The sequence below is a fragment of the Bison bison genome, unplaced genomic scaffold, assembly GCF_000754665.1.
Source record: "Bison bison bison isolate TAMUID 2011002044 unplaced genomic scaffold, Bison_UMD1.0 scf7180017864343, whole genome shotgun sequence".
Classification (NCBI taxonomy): domain Eukaryota; kingdom Metazoa; phylum Chordata; class Mammalia; order Artiodactyla; family Bovidae; genus Bison; species Bison bison.
Window position 1 is genome coordinate 318,503 of NW_011494915.1, and position 11,755 is coordinate 330,257.

At 36.7% G+C, this 11,755-nt stretch overlaps 1 long non-coding RNA gene across 3 annotated transcripts in view; it reads right to left on the reverse strand.

Annotated features, from left to right (window-relative positions):
* LOC104999087 overlaps positions 1-11,755 on the reverse strand; it is a 283,904-nt gene that overhangs the window by 134,060 nt on the left and 138,089 nt on the right. For all 3 annotated transcript variants that reach the window (XR_826542.1, XR_826543.1, XR_826544.1), the window contains one exon: positions 1,771-1,852. This is a non-coding gene — a long non-coding RNA (uncharacterized LOC104999087). The remainder of the gene's footprint in view (positions 1-1,770; positions 1,853-11,755) is intronic.

Consider the following 11,755-nt stretch of genomic DNA (forward strand, 5'->3'; position numbering starts at 1 on the left):
GATCCAACCAGTCCATTCTGAAGGAGATCAGCCCTGGGATTTTTTTGGAAGGAATGATGCTAAAGCTGAAACTCTAGTACTTTGGCCACCTCATGCAAAGAGTTGACTCATTGGAAAAGACTCTGATGCTGGGAGGGATTGGGGGCAGGAGGAGAAGGGGACGACAGAGGATGAGATGGCTGGATGGCATCACTGACTCAATGCACATGAGTTTGGGTTAACTCCAGGAATTGGTGATGGACAGGGAGGCCTGGTGTGCTGTGATTCATGGGGTCCCAGAGTCAGACACGACTGAGTGACTGAACTGAACTGAACTGAGGGGACAAATAAAGTCCCAAACCCAGACTCATGTCTGACATGCATGTTGAAATAATCAAACAGGAATATAAAATAACTATGAGTAAGGAGTTATGGGCTTTAATGGGAAAGTAGACAATATGCAAGAAAATACGTGTACCATAATAACAGAGATGGAAATTCTAAGAAAGAACCAAAAGGAAATGCTAGAAATCAAAAACACTGTACAGAAATAATGTCTCCTACAAAGTGACAAAAAATTCAGTGACACTGAAGATAGGTCAAGAGAAAGTTCCCAAATGTTCCCAAATACAGACAGAAAGAGAGAGAGAGAAAGAGAAGGAAAAGAAAACCTAGTGTCTAACAAGTATAGGACAACTGCAAAATTTATATGTGCATTTGTAGTGCTAGAAGGAAAAAAAAGAGACAGTGGAAAAAAATATTTGAAGTAATAATGGTTGAAAATTTTTTAAAGACAGATACAATATTAGAGATGCAGGTAGCTCAGAGGTTACAGAGCAAGGTAAAGATAAAAAAGAAAATAAACAAGAAACATAAAGTGAAATGAAAGTGAAGTCGCTCAGTTGTGTCCGACTCTTTGTGATCGTGGACTGTAGCCCACCAAACTCCTCTGTCCATGGGATTCTCCAGGCAAGAATACTGGAGTGGGTTGCCATTTCCTTCTTCAAAGAAACATAAACCCCCTACAAAATTCACAAATAGGCATATGATATTTAAACTGCAGGAAGTTAAAGAGAAAAATTTCAAAAGAAACCAAAGAGAGAGAAAAAAACTTGCCTACAGAGGAACAAGATAAGAATTACTGTAGATGTTTCATCAGAAAACAGGCAAACAAGAAGAGGGTGTAGTGAAATACTTAAAGGATATGTTATAAACTGAATGTGTTTCCCCGAAACTCTTATGTTGAAGGCTTAACCACCAGTGAGGCTGTATTTGGAGATGGGGCCTCTAAGGAAGTAATTAAGGTTACATGAAGTCATAAGGGTGGGGACCTGATCTAGTGGGATTAGTGTCCTATAAAAAGAGGCATCAGATCACTTTTACTCACTCACGTTTCATGCTCTCTCTAATTCTCTCCTCCCTCTCTCTTTCCCTTTTCCTTTAACTCTTTCTTCCCCCCTCTTCAAGTGTATACACGAAGGAAAGATCATGTAAGACACAGAGAGAAGGCGGTCATGTGCAAACCATGAAGAGAACCCTCATCAGCAACCAAATTGGTCAGAACCTTGTTCTTAGACTTGCAGCCTCCAGAGCTGTGAGAAAATAAACTACTGTTGTTCAACCCACTGATCTATGACATTTACTGATGGCAGTTGGAGAAGATGAATACAATGTTGACAGTAAAAAAAAAAAAAAAAACAGAACACCAATTTAGAATTCTATATCCAGTGCAATTATCCTTTATCAGTAGAGGAATATTTTATCATATAAACGAAAACTAAAGGAACTCACCAGAAGATCTGTTCCTGAAAGCAATGTCAAAAAAAACTTCTTCAGGTAGCATAAAAATGATGTAGGTCAGAAAACTGGAACTCTGTAAAAAATAGGTAGCATTAGACAAAGAATACATTAAGGCAAAATAAAATATTTTACCTTTCATCTTTTTTATTTGTTCTAAAAGATAATTGTGTGTTCAGGGTAATAATAGCAACACTGTATTGGGTGTTTATAGCAGATAGATAAGTGAAATAGTTGATAATATTGTCTCTTTTATTATTTACCTACACTATAGGCAACATGGTATCATGTTTTTTGAAAGCAGACTTACATTCACTAAAAATGTATACTGTAAATTTAAAGCAACCATTTAAAATTTTAAAAAGAAGTATAGTTCACATTCCAAGAGAGGAGAGAAAACAGAATTATAAAAAATGCTCAATTAACACAACAACAAAAAAGGCAGAAAAACAGAAGGGAAAAACAAAGAATAAGTTCAATGAATATAAAGCAGAGACGGGGTAAATATTAATTCAACCATAGTAACAATTATTTTAAGTGTGAGTGGTCCATAAGCATCAATTAAAAAGAGATTATTTTGTTTGGGGAGTAAATCCTAAGAGTTTTCAAGTCACCACAAATTCTCATGACATTGCAGTTATTTGTTTGTATTCCTTTTTTTTTTTTATTGTATCTATATGAGATAAGGGATGTTAACTAAACCTGATTTTTTCACAATATAAATCAAACCATCATGCTGTATACTTTAAATTTACAAAATTTAAAATGATATATGGCAATTATTTACCAGTAAAACTGGGGGGGGGGACCCAGAGATTATGACTATAGATATAAAAACACATTGCAACTACGTATGGTTTATTAGATACCCATTTTATAGACTCAGGTTAAAAGAATAGAGGTGGAGAAAACCACAGAATTACTACTAATCAAAAGGAAGCCATAGTGGTTAGACGAATCTCAGACCAAGCATATGATTCTCTGGTGGCTTAGTTGTAAAGAATCTGCCTCCTAATGCAAAAGACGCAAATTCGATCCTTGGGTCAGGAAGATGCCCCGAAGAAGGAAATGGCAACCCACTCCAGTATTCTTGCCTGGGAAATCCTAACAAAAGAGAAGCCTTATGTGCTACAGTCCATGGGTTCACAGAGTTGGACATGAGTTAGTGACTGAACAACAATACTTGAGTACAAGAACAATTATCAGGGATAAAGAGGGGTGTTACATAATTATAAAATGGAAAACTCCTCCCTCCAAAAGTGACAATCTTAAATGTTTAGGCATCTACAAAGAGAGCAACAAAATGTATGAGGAAAAAAGCAAAAAGAAATCTAAGGAAAAATAGATAAATCCACCATTCCAGCAGGAAACTCCAAAACCTCTGTTTGTCAGTGACAGACCAAGGAGGCAGAAACTTATGAGGACAGAGACCGTCTGAACCATCAATAATCTTGGTCTAACTGATACTCATACAATAATCTATCCAACAACAGCACAATATACAGCTTTCTCAAGCACACATGGAAAATTCACCAAGACAAACCACATTCTGTGTCACAAAACACATCTTCACAAATTCAAAATAACAGAATTTATACAAAATACATCCTTAGAGAACAATAAAATTAAACTAGGAATCAACAACAGGGAGATAATCTGAAAAATCCCCAAATATCTGAAAGTTAACACACTTTTATTTTTCTATTGAGGTAACATGGATTTATAATGTTATATAAGTTTCATGTGTACAACACTGCACTTCTATTTCTATATACCAAGCAACGTGCTCACCACCAAAATTCTATTTTCCATCTGTCACTATACAGTTGATCCCTTTTATCCTTCACTCCCCCAGCCTTTGACTTCTTTCCCTCTGGTAACCACTACTCTATTCTCTGTAACTCTGTGTTTTAAAAAGTACATTTAAAAATCAATCATAGGTCAAAGAAAAAGTTTCAAGAGAATCTCAAAACTATTTTGAACTGAATCAAAATGAAAATTACAATTTATGAAAATATGTGGGATACATGTCGACATTGTTCTCAGAGAGAAATTTTAGCATTAAATGCATGTATTTGAATAGGAGAATCTAACATTGTTAACCCAAAGCTCTCACATAGAAAACCACAGAAAGGAGTGCAGTTTAAATCTAAAGCAAGCAGAAAAAAAAAAAAAAAAAAAAAAAGAAATGATAAAAATTAGAGAAAAAATCAGTGAAAGTGAAAACACAAAACAATAGAGAAAATCAATGAAATTAAAAGCCAGTTCTTAGAAAAAAATCAATAAAATTGATAAAACTCTAGACAGGCTAACTAAGAAAAAAAGAGGAGAGAAGACACAAACTACAACATCAGAGATGAGAAAAGGTACATCGCTACTGACCTCCTAGACATTTATAAAACAATAAAGAAATGCTATGAACCAGCTCTACACCCACACATTTGTTAACTTTGATGAAACAGTCCAATTTCTCAAAAGATACAAACTACCAAAATGCACACAGACAAACATATAACCAGAATAACCCTATATCTATTAAGTAACTTGAATAAATAATTCATAGCCTTCTAAAGAAAGAAAACTAGATCTAGGTGTTTACTAGTAAATTCAACCAAACATTTGATGTAGAAATTATACCAATTCTCTATAATCTCATATCTTTCAGAAAACAGAAGCAGAGGAAACACTTCTGAAATGTACTGCGTCTAGTTCTGCTCTAACATCAAACAAGGTAAACACACTGACTGAGAAAGGAAAACTACAGATCAGTATCTCTCATGAAGTTAGATGCAGGATCCTCAACAAAATATTACAAATCAAATACATATTTATAAATACATACAGGTACAAATATACTTGTATAAAAGTCATAAATCAAGTCAGATTTATTCAAAGTATGCAAAGCTGGCTCAACATATGAAAATTAGTTAATGTAACGATTAAAGAAGAAAGATATGGTCGTATCAGTTGATGCTGAAAAAGCATTAGACAAAATCAAAGATCAAGTCATCATAAAATAACTCTCAGTAAACTAGGAATTAAAAGCAACTTCTTCAACTTAATCAGTAACAGCTATAAAAAAGCTGCTTAGGAGAGACTGTACACCATGCCTCATAGAGATTGTACACTTTCCCTCTAAGGTTAGAAACAAAGCAAGGATATCCTGGCTCAGCCCTCCTAGTCAATGTTATGCTGAAAGTCTTTGCTAGCTTAATAAAAAAAAATGTAGGGCTCCCCTTGTGGTCCAGTGGTTAAGAATCCTCCTGCCAACAGAGTACATGGTTTCAATCCCTGATCCAGGAAGATCTCAAATGCCCCAGAGTAACTAAGCCCGGGCCCGAGTGCCACAGCTACTAAACCCCAGTGCCGAGAGCCTGTGCTCCATAACGAGAGTGCTGTGTTTAGTCATTTCAGTCATATCTGACTCTTCGCAGCCCCAAGGGGTGTAGCCCCCCAGGCTCAGAAGCCTGCACACTGCAACAAAGAGTAACCCCTGCTCACTGCAGCTAGAGAAAGCCCATGCTCAGCAATGAAGAACCAGCGCAGCTAAATAAATTTCAAAAAAAAGAGAAAATATATACAGATTGGAAGGGAAGAAATAAAGTTTCCTTTATTTATGGGTGGCATAATTATCTACACAGATAATATTAAAGAATCAACAAAAATTAATGAACTAATAAGGAAGTATAGCAAGGGCTGCATGATAAAATGTCAAGATACAAAGGCAATTGTTACTTTACATGCCTACACTGAACTTTTGGAATTTAAATTTTTTTTAAAAATCACAGTTTCACAAACATGCATACACACAAAGAGAAATATATGGTATAAATTAACAAAATATTTTTGGGATTTATAGGATGCAAAACAATACAAATAGATACTCTATGTTATTGGATTAGAAGACTCAATAGTATTAACAGGGTAATACTTCCCAACTTGATCTATAGATTCAACATAATTCCAAGAAAAATCCAAGCAAGAAATTCTGCAGATACTGACAAAGTGATTTTAAAGGATTTATGAAAAAGACCTAGAACAGTCAAAACAATATTGAAGAAGAATAAAACTGGAAGATTCACAATTCCTGATTTACTAAAAAGTTATAGAAACCAAGACAACATGGTATTGGCAAAAAGTAGACACAGATCAAGATCTATCAAGAAGACCTACACAAATGTAATCAATTGATTTCAACAAAGACGCAAAGGTAATTTAACAGAGTAAAGATCACAGCATGCTGGTTCTCTTTAGATACAGCACCCAAACACAGTACATTGAAGAAAAAATGACCCACTGATTTTATTAAAATTAATAACTTCTGTTCTACAAGAGACACGGTTAATAGAATGAAAAGATTAAGTCGCATACTTGGGGACAATATTTGCAAAGTGTATATCTAAGGTTGGACTTGTATCTATAATACATATGTATATTAAAATTCAACAATAAGAAAATGAGAAACCCAGAGAGAAAGTGGGCCAAAGATTTGAATAGACCCCTCACTAAGGAAGAAATACAGATTACAAATAAACACATGAAAATATTTAAAATATCATTTATTACTATGGAAATGCAAATTAAAATAACAATGAGATATCACTAAATTATCTATTAAAATGACAAAAATTTTTAACAATCACAATATTAATTTCTAGAAAAGATACAGAGCAATAGAAAGTCTCACTCAGTGCAGAGGTGAATGCAAAATAGTATAGTCACTTTGGAGGTATTTTGCAGTTTCTTGCAAAGCTAAAATAGGCTTACTATATGTTCCAACAATCATGCTTCTTAGTATTTACCAAAGTAATATGAAAATGCATGTCCGCAAAAAACCCAGCATGTGAGTGTTTTTAGTTGCTTTATTTCTAAACACCACAAACTGAAAGCAACCAAGATGTCCTTCAATAGGTGAATGGAGAAAACACAGTTTATATATTCAAACTATATAATTTTCCAAACTGCATTATTCATATAATGACATACTTTTCAGTAAAAATGAATGAGTTCTTAAGTCAGTAACAGAAAATTAGCCAGGGGTGGAATTATATGCTTTAGAGCTGAAAGTGAAAGTGAACGTCGCTCAGTGGTGTCTGACTCTTTGTGACCCCATGGACTATACATACAGTCCAGGGAATTCTCCAGGCCAGAATACTGGAGTTGGTAGGCTTTCCCTTCTCCAGGGGATCTTCCCAACCCAGGGATCCAACTCAGGTCTCCCACATTGCAGGAGGATTCTTCCCCAGCTGAGCCACAAGGGAAGCCCAAGAATACTGGAGTGGGTAGCCTATCCCTTCTTCAGAGGATCTTCCCCACCCAAGAATCAAATCAGGGTCTCCTGCATTGCAGGCGAATTCTTTACCAACTGAGCTATCAGGGAAGCCCCTTTAGAGCTGAGCTGTTCAATATGGTAGCCACTAACCAATGTGGTCACTGAAGGTGACATGTGATTAAGAAAATGAACTTTTAATTTAATTTTATTTAAATTAATTTAAATTTATTAATAAATAGCCACATGTGTCTAGTGGCTGCCATTTTAGGCAGTTAAGCTAAAAAACATAAAACTCTGCTCCCACTCCTCCCTTCAATTTTCTCTAACCTCAAATTTAGTAGCTTTCCCCCTTCTCTCTCTGTTCTTTGTTGTGAGGATCAATTTAGCTTTTCTTCTCATTTGATGGCCTATGCAAGGTAGGGATTTGGAACATGGAGAATGGGGATAAATAGAAAAGTTGGCCAAAGAAAGATACTTCCTAATCCTTCCCTTTCCTGCCCTTGAAGCTTGTTTATAAAACACCAACCTAGTAACATGAGGCTGAATGATCTCCTTACTATTCCCACAAGCACTGCCCTAGCTTAAGTCCACTCTACCCAAACCACCACAGTCCCTTAACTCCTTCTTTCCTATAACCCATCTCTAAAAATGCTTCCCAAAGCTACTGGCTTGGTTTTCCTAGCGAAATTCAGCAGCTCAGAATTACTCCTTCACCCAAGTTTTTCACACCTTCCCCACTACATGGTAATAGTAATGTTTCTTAACTTTCTTGATCCTTGGCCTTCTTTCTTTTCCCCAAGCAAACTGGATCTTTTCTTTCCAGAGCCTTTGCACCCACTAGCCAGAGATGATACGCTCCTGGTGTTTCAGTAGTGGCTCCTGTCTTGCAGGAAAGCCTGTGCTCAATTTCACCCTCTTAGAGAGACTGCCCATGGCAAGCCTACCTAATCCAGTGCCCCCTTTATTCTCTTTTCCAATACTCAGATTTATTTTCCTTTGAAGCATTTATCATTACTCAACATATCTATTTTCTGTAGTTTCTTATTAGAATACAATTCTACAAGGGCCCATGATTATTTGTTTTATTCATTAATATCCATGCCCATGATTATTTGTTTTATTCATTAATATCCCAAGCACCTAGAATCATGTCTAGATTACTGGTAAACATTTGCTAAATGAATGCAAAAATGTGAAATACAAACCAGAAGAGCTCTGTTAATCAACCTAGTTACAAGGGACAGAAATCCAGGACGGCAAAACATATTTGTCAGTAAAAACAGTCTATATATGTTATGAGTATTGTTTCTATGGAGTTCTACTTCCCAAAGAGTGCTTGAGTGAATACTTGTCCTGCACAAGTCATTGTTGAAAGTGTCATGTGCACAAAAAAGATTAAAAAATGCTGCATTCTGTATCCATTTCATGGAGAAGCAGTCTTCCCATTACCATGCAGAATGTTCTGAGCAGTCCTGCAGTAAATGAACTGGATTAGTCTTATTTTAAAATGTCTTAAATATATACTGGCAAAGAAATCATTTTGCAAAGAACTCCGTAGTTGGGAGTCACTTGACATGCAATAATTTCACCCCAGCTTCTTCTGATATAGACTTTGTGTATCTGGGCACTGCGGTAGGCAGGCATATGATCCATGCTGAACCAACTACAGTGGCTCATGATTTGTCTAAAGGGTGGGCCTACGAACCAGGCCAGGCCAATCAGGACATCTGCAAGAATTAAAGGCCGAAACTTAGAGACAGACATCCCTTGTATTTTAGGTCATGAATTCAGTGCTATAACTTTTAAGTAGCCTGTTCTATACTTTTTGTTACATGAGAAAGCTTGTGTGTGGCAAGAAAGAAAACAGTTTAGACACAGATCTGCATTTGAGATGTAGAGAAAGAAAGAAGGAGAAAGTAAATACTACCCATTCGTCCTTTAAGTCTCTAAGTCCAGTTATCCCTAAGGCTAGGTATACTCTGTCCTAATATTTTGTCACAAAAGAAAATATACCCCCATCTCCAATCCTAAAGGAAATCAACCCTGAATATTCATTGGAAGGACTGATGTTGAAACTGAAGCTCCAATACTTTGGCCACCTGATGCAAAGAACTGACTCACTGGAAAAGATCTCAATTCTGGGAAAGACTGATGGCTGGAGGTGAAGGGGACAGAGGATGAGATGGTTGGATGGCATCACCAACTCAATGGACATGAGTTTGTGCAAACTCTGGGAGATAGTAGAGGGCAGAGGAGCCTGGCGTGCTACAGCCCATGGGATTGCAAAGAGTCAGACATGACTTGGCAATTTAAACAACAACAATAACAACTTCCTTTTTTAGACTGGTTCACTAATACACATGCAACGCCTTTTTTTTTTTTTTAACTGAATTTCTTTGGGAAATCCTCTCCTATGGCAACCTCAGCAATAAGTCTGAGCTGTTGACCAGTACACTCAAACTTGAAAGGACAACAAATAATCAACCAACCAATCAGAGAAAATGACTCTTGTTTCTGAATAACATACAGATTTCATAAATATAGATCTACTTCCTGGATGAAATCTGCATAGACTCTCAGCTTCAAGTTGGAGCCAGATATTCAGACACAGCATGATATTGTGCAAAGATGAGGGCAAGCACATACAGACTCTGAAGTACACAATTCTAAGGGATGGCAATTTCACGGGATGTAGTGGGAGCTATTCACAGCAGTCTCAGGAGTCTTTTTCGTCTGGCAGACCTAGCTGTGCAAGTTCTCTATACCTCTATTATCTTCCACCCAGGGAAACAAGACACTTGCCTAACACCTCTTGCTGTCCTCAAAACAGCGCTCAGAGAAGGAGCTTAATTCATGTTTGTGGACTGAATGAAACTTAGGCTGGTCCTATTCCTTATTAACGTGGTTACAGTCAAGGTTGACTTAAGGAATTCTTAATAAACTTTATTTTCAGCACATTACTTCATGAATGCTATCCTTGTAGATTCATATATATTCGGTATATACTCAGTGGTTGCTTTTGAGAAATCTAAAAATACCGTCCCTTGGCATTTGCCCTAGAACAGTGTGCTGCCTTGACATAGCCATAACAGTCCCACCATATGGGAGGAAACCTGGGTACTTTCAAACAGACTTTTCTTTTAGGATCAAGTCTGCTGCTGTTGCTCAGGCTTGTAGCCTCCTGAACCTCTTTATTTAGGTACAAAATTCCAGGGCTACTATTTCATATGTGCGTGCATGTGTAGTCGTGTCCAGTTTTTTTGACCCCATGGACGGTAGCCCGCCAGGCTCCTCTGTCCATGTCCATGGAACTTTCCAGGCAAGAATTCTAGAGTGGGTTGTCCTTTCCTTCTCCAGGATTATTTCATATGTAGGATTTTAAAATAGCTTGTAGTTTCAGCTTTTCACCACTAGAGTTCAATCTTGCTCTTATCTAGATTATCTCAAAGAAGAAAAACAGAAGACCGATCCCCTTAAACAAAACAAAACAAAAAGAAAATTCCCAAAGTGCTTTCTCCAATTTAAATCCTGACCTTTGGCTACCAAGAGCTGACTTTATTAATGTGCCTTTTCTTTTCAACGTACTTAAGATTTCCTGGCTGGTATTGTCATCAAGTATAAAATTATTGAATGTTTTTGTTACAACTGATTTTTCAATTGTTGAGAAACCATTTCCTTTAGACTCAGTTTGTTCATTTCTAAGTAAAATCTTCAGCTATAATTACCTGGCTGATTTATGGGAGCTTATGCTTATGGTCAGTGGCACTTGGGGGCTCGGGCTCATGGCAGGGCACCAAGAGCTACAGTAAATACAACTGCTGTTTTGGGCCTCACAGCTAATCATTCCTTTCAAAAGAACTTTTCAAAAATAATTTAGATTTCTCCATGAGCCTGTGAGTTCCAACTTAAACAATGACTGAGTTTACCCCTTTATTTGTACCTATTGTCTTCAAATATATTTCTGATGAGACCAAAATCCCAAAATTTGCTTTCTATATAAGCAGTTTCTACAAAACTTCTCACACATGCCTGGAACAGTTCGACTAAATGAATTTAGAAAGTGACTTTAGAATTTGGAAACTGGGATGCAGGCATATATATATCATTTTTCTAGCTTCTTAAAGGTCTTACTCTTTGCAGTATTTCTTATGTGTCATAGATAACACTTGAATCTTCCCTGTATAAAGAGGATCTCCCTGAGGCTGGACCCAATTAGGACAGAGAGAAAAACCATACTGACTTAGCTAATATTCATTTTTAGACAAAAGAGAGAAAAAATTTGAAAATGACATCTTATAACCCTAGTTTTTGTTAGGCAGATGTGATAACCACTACACTATAGAAACCATATAACCCTAGTTTTTGTTTTACAAACAATTCAGGCCCATTTTACAAACTAAAGTACTAATAAGCATGAAGTGTGCTTTTCCATCACTTGTCTTTTGAGGGGAAGTGAGTGGTAGGATCACATCCAAAATCACTGCAGATGGTGACTACAGCCATGAGATTAAAAGACGTTTACTCCTTGGAAGGAAAGTTATGACCAACCTAGATAGCATATTCAAAAGCAGAGACATTACTTTGCCAACAAAGGTTCGTCTAGTCAAGGCTATGGTTTTTCCTGTGGTCATGTATGGATGTGAGAGTTGGACTGTGAAGAAGGCTGAGTGCTGAAGAATGGATGCTTTTGAACTGTGGTGTTGGAGA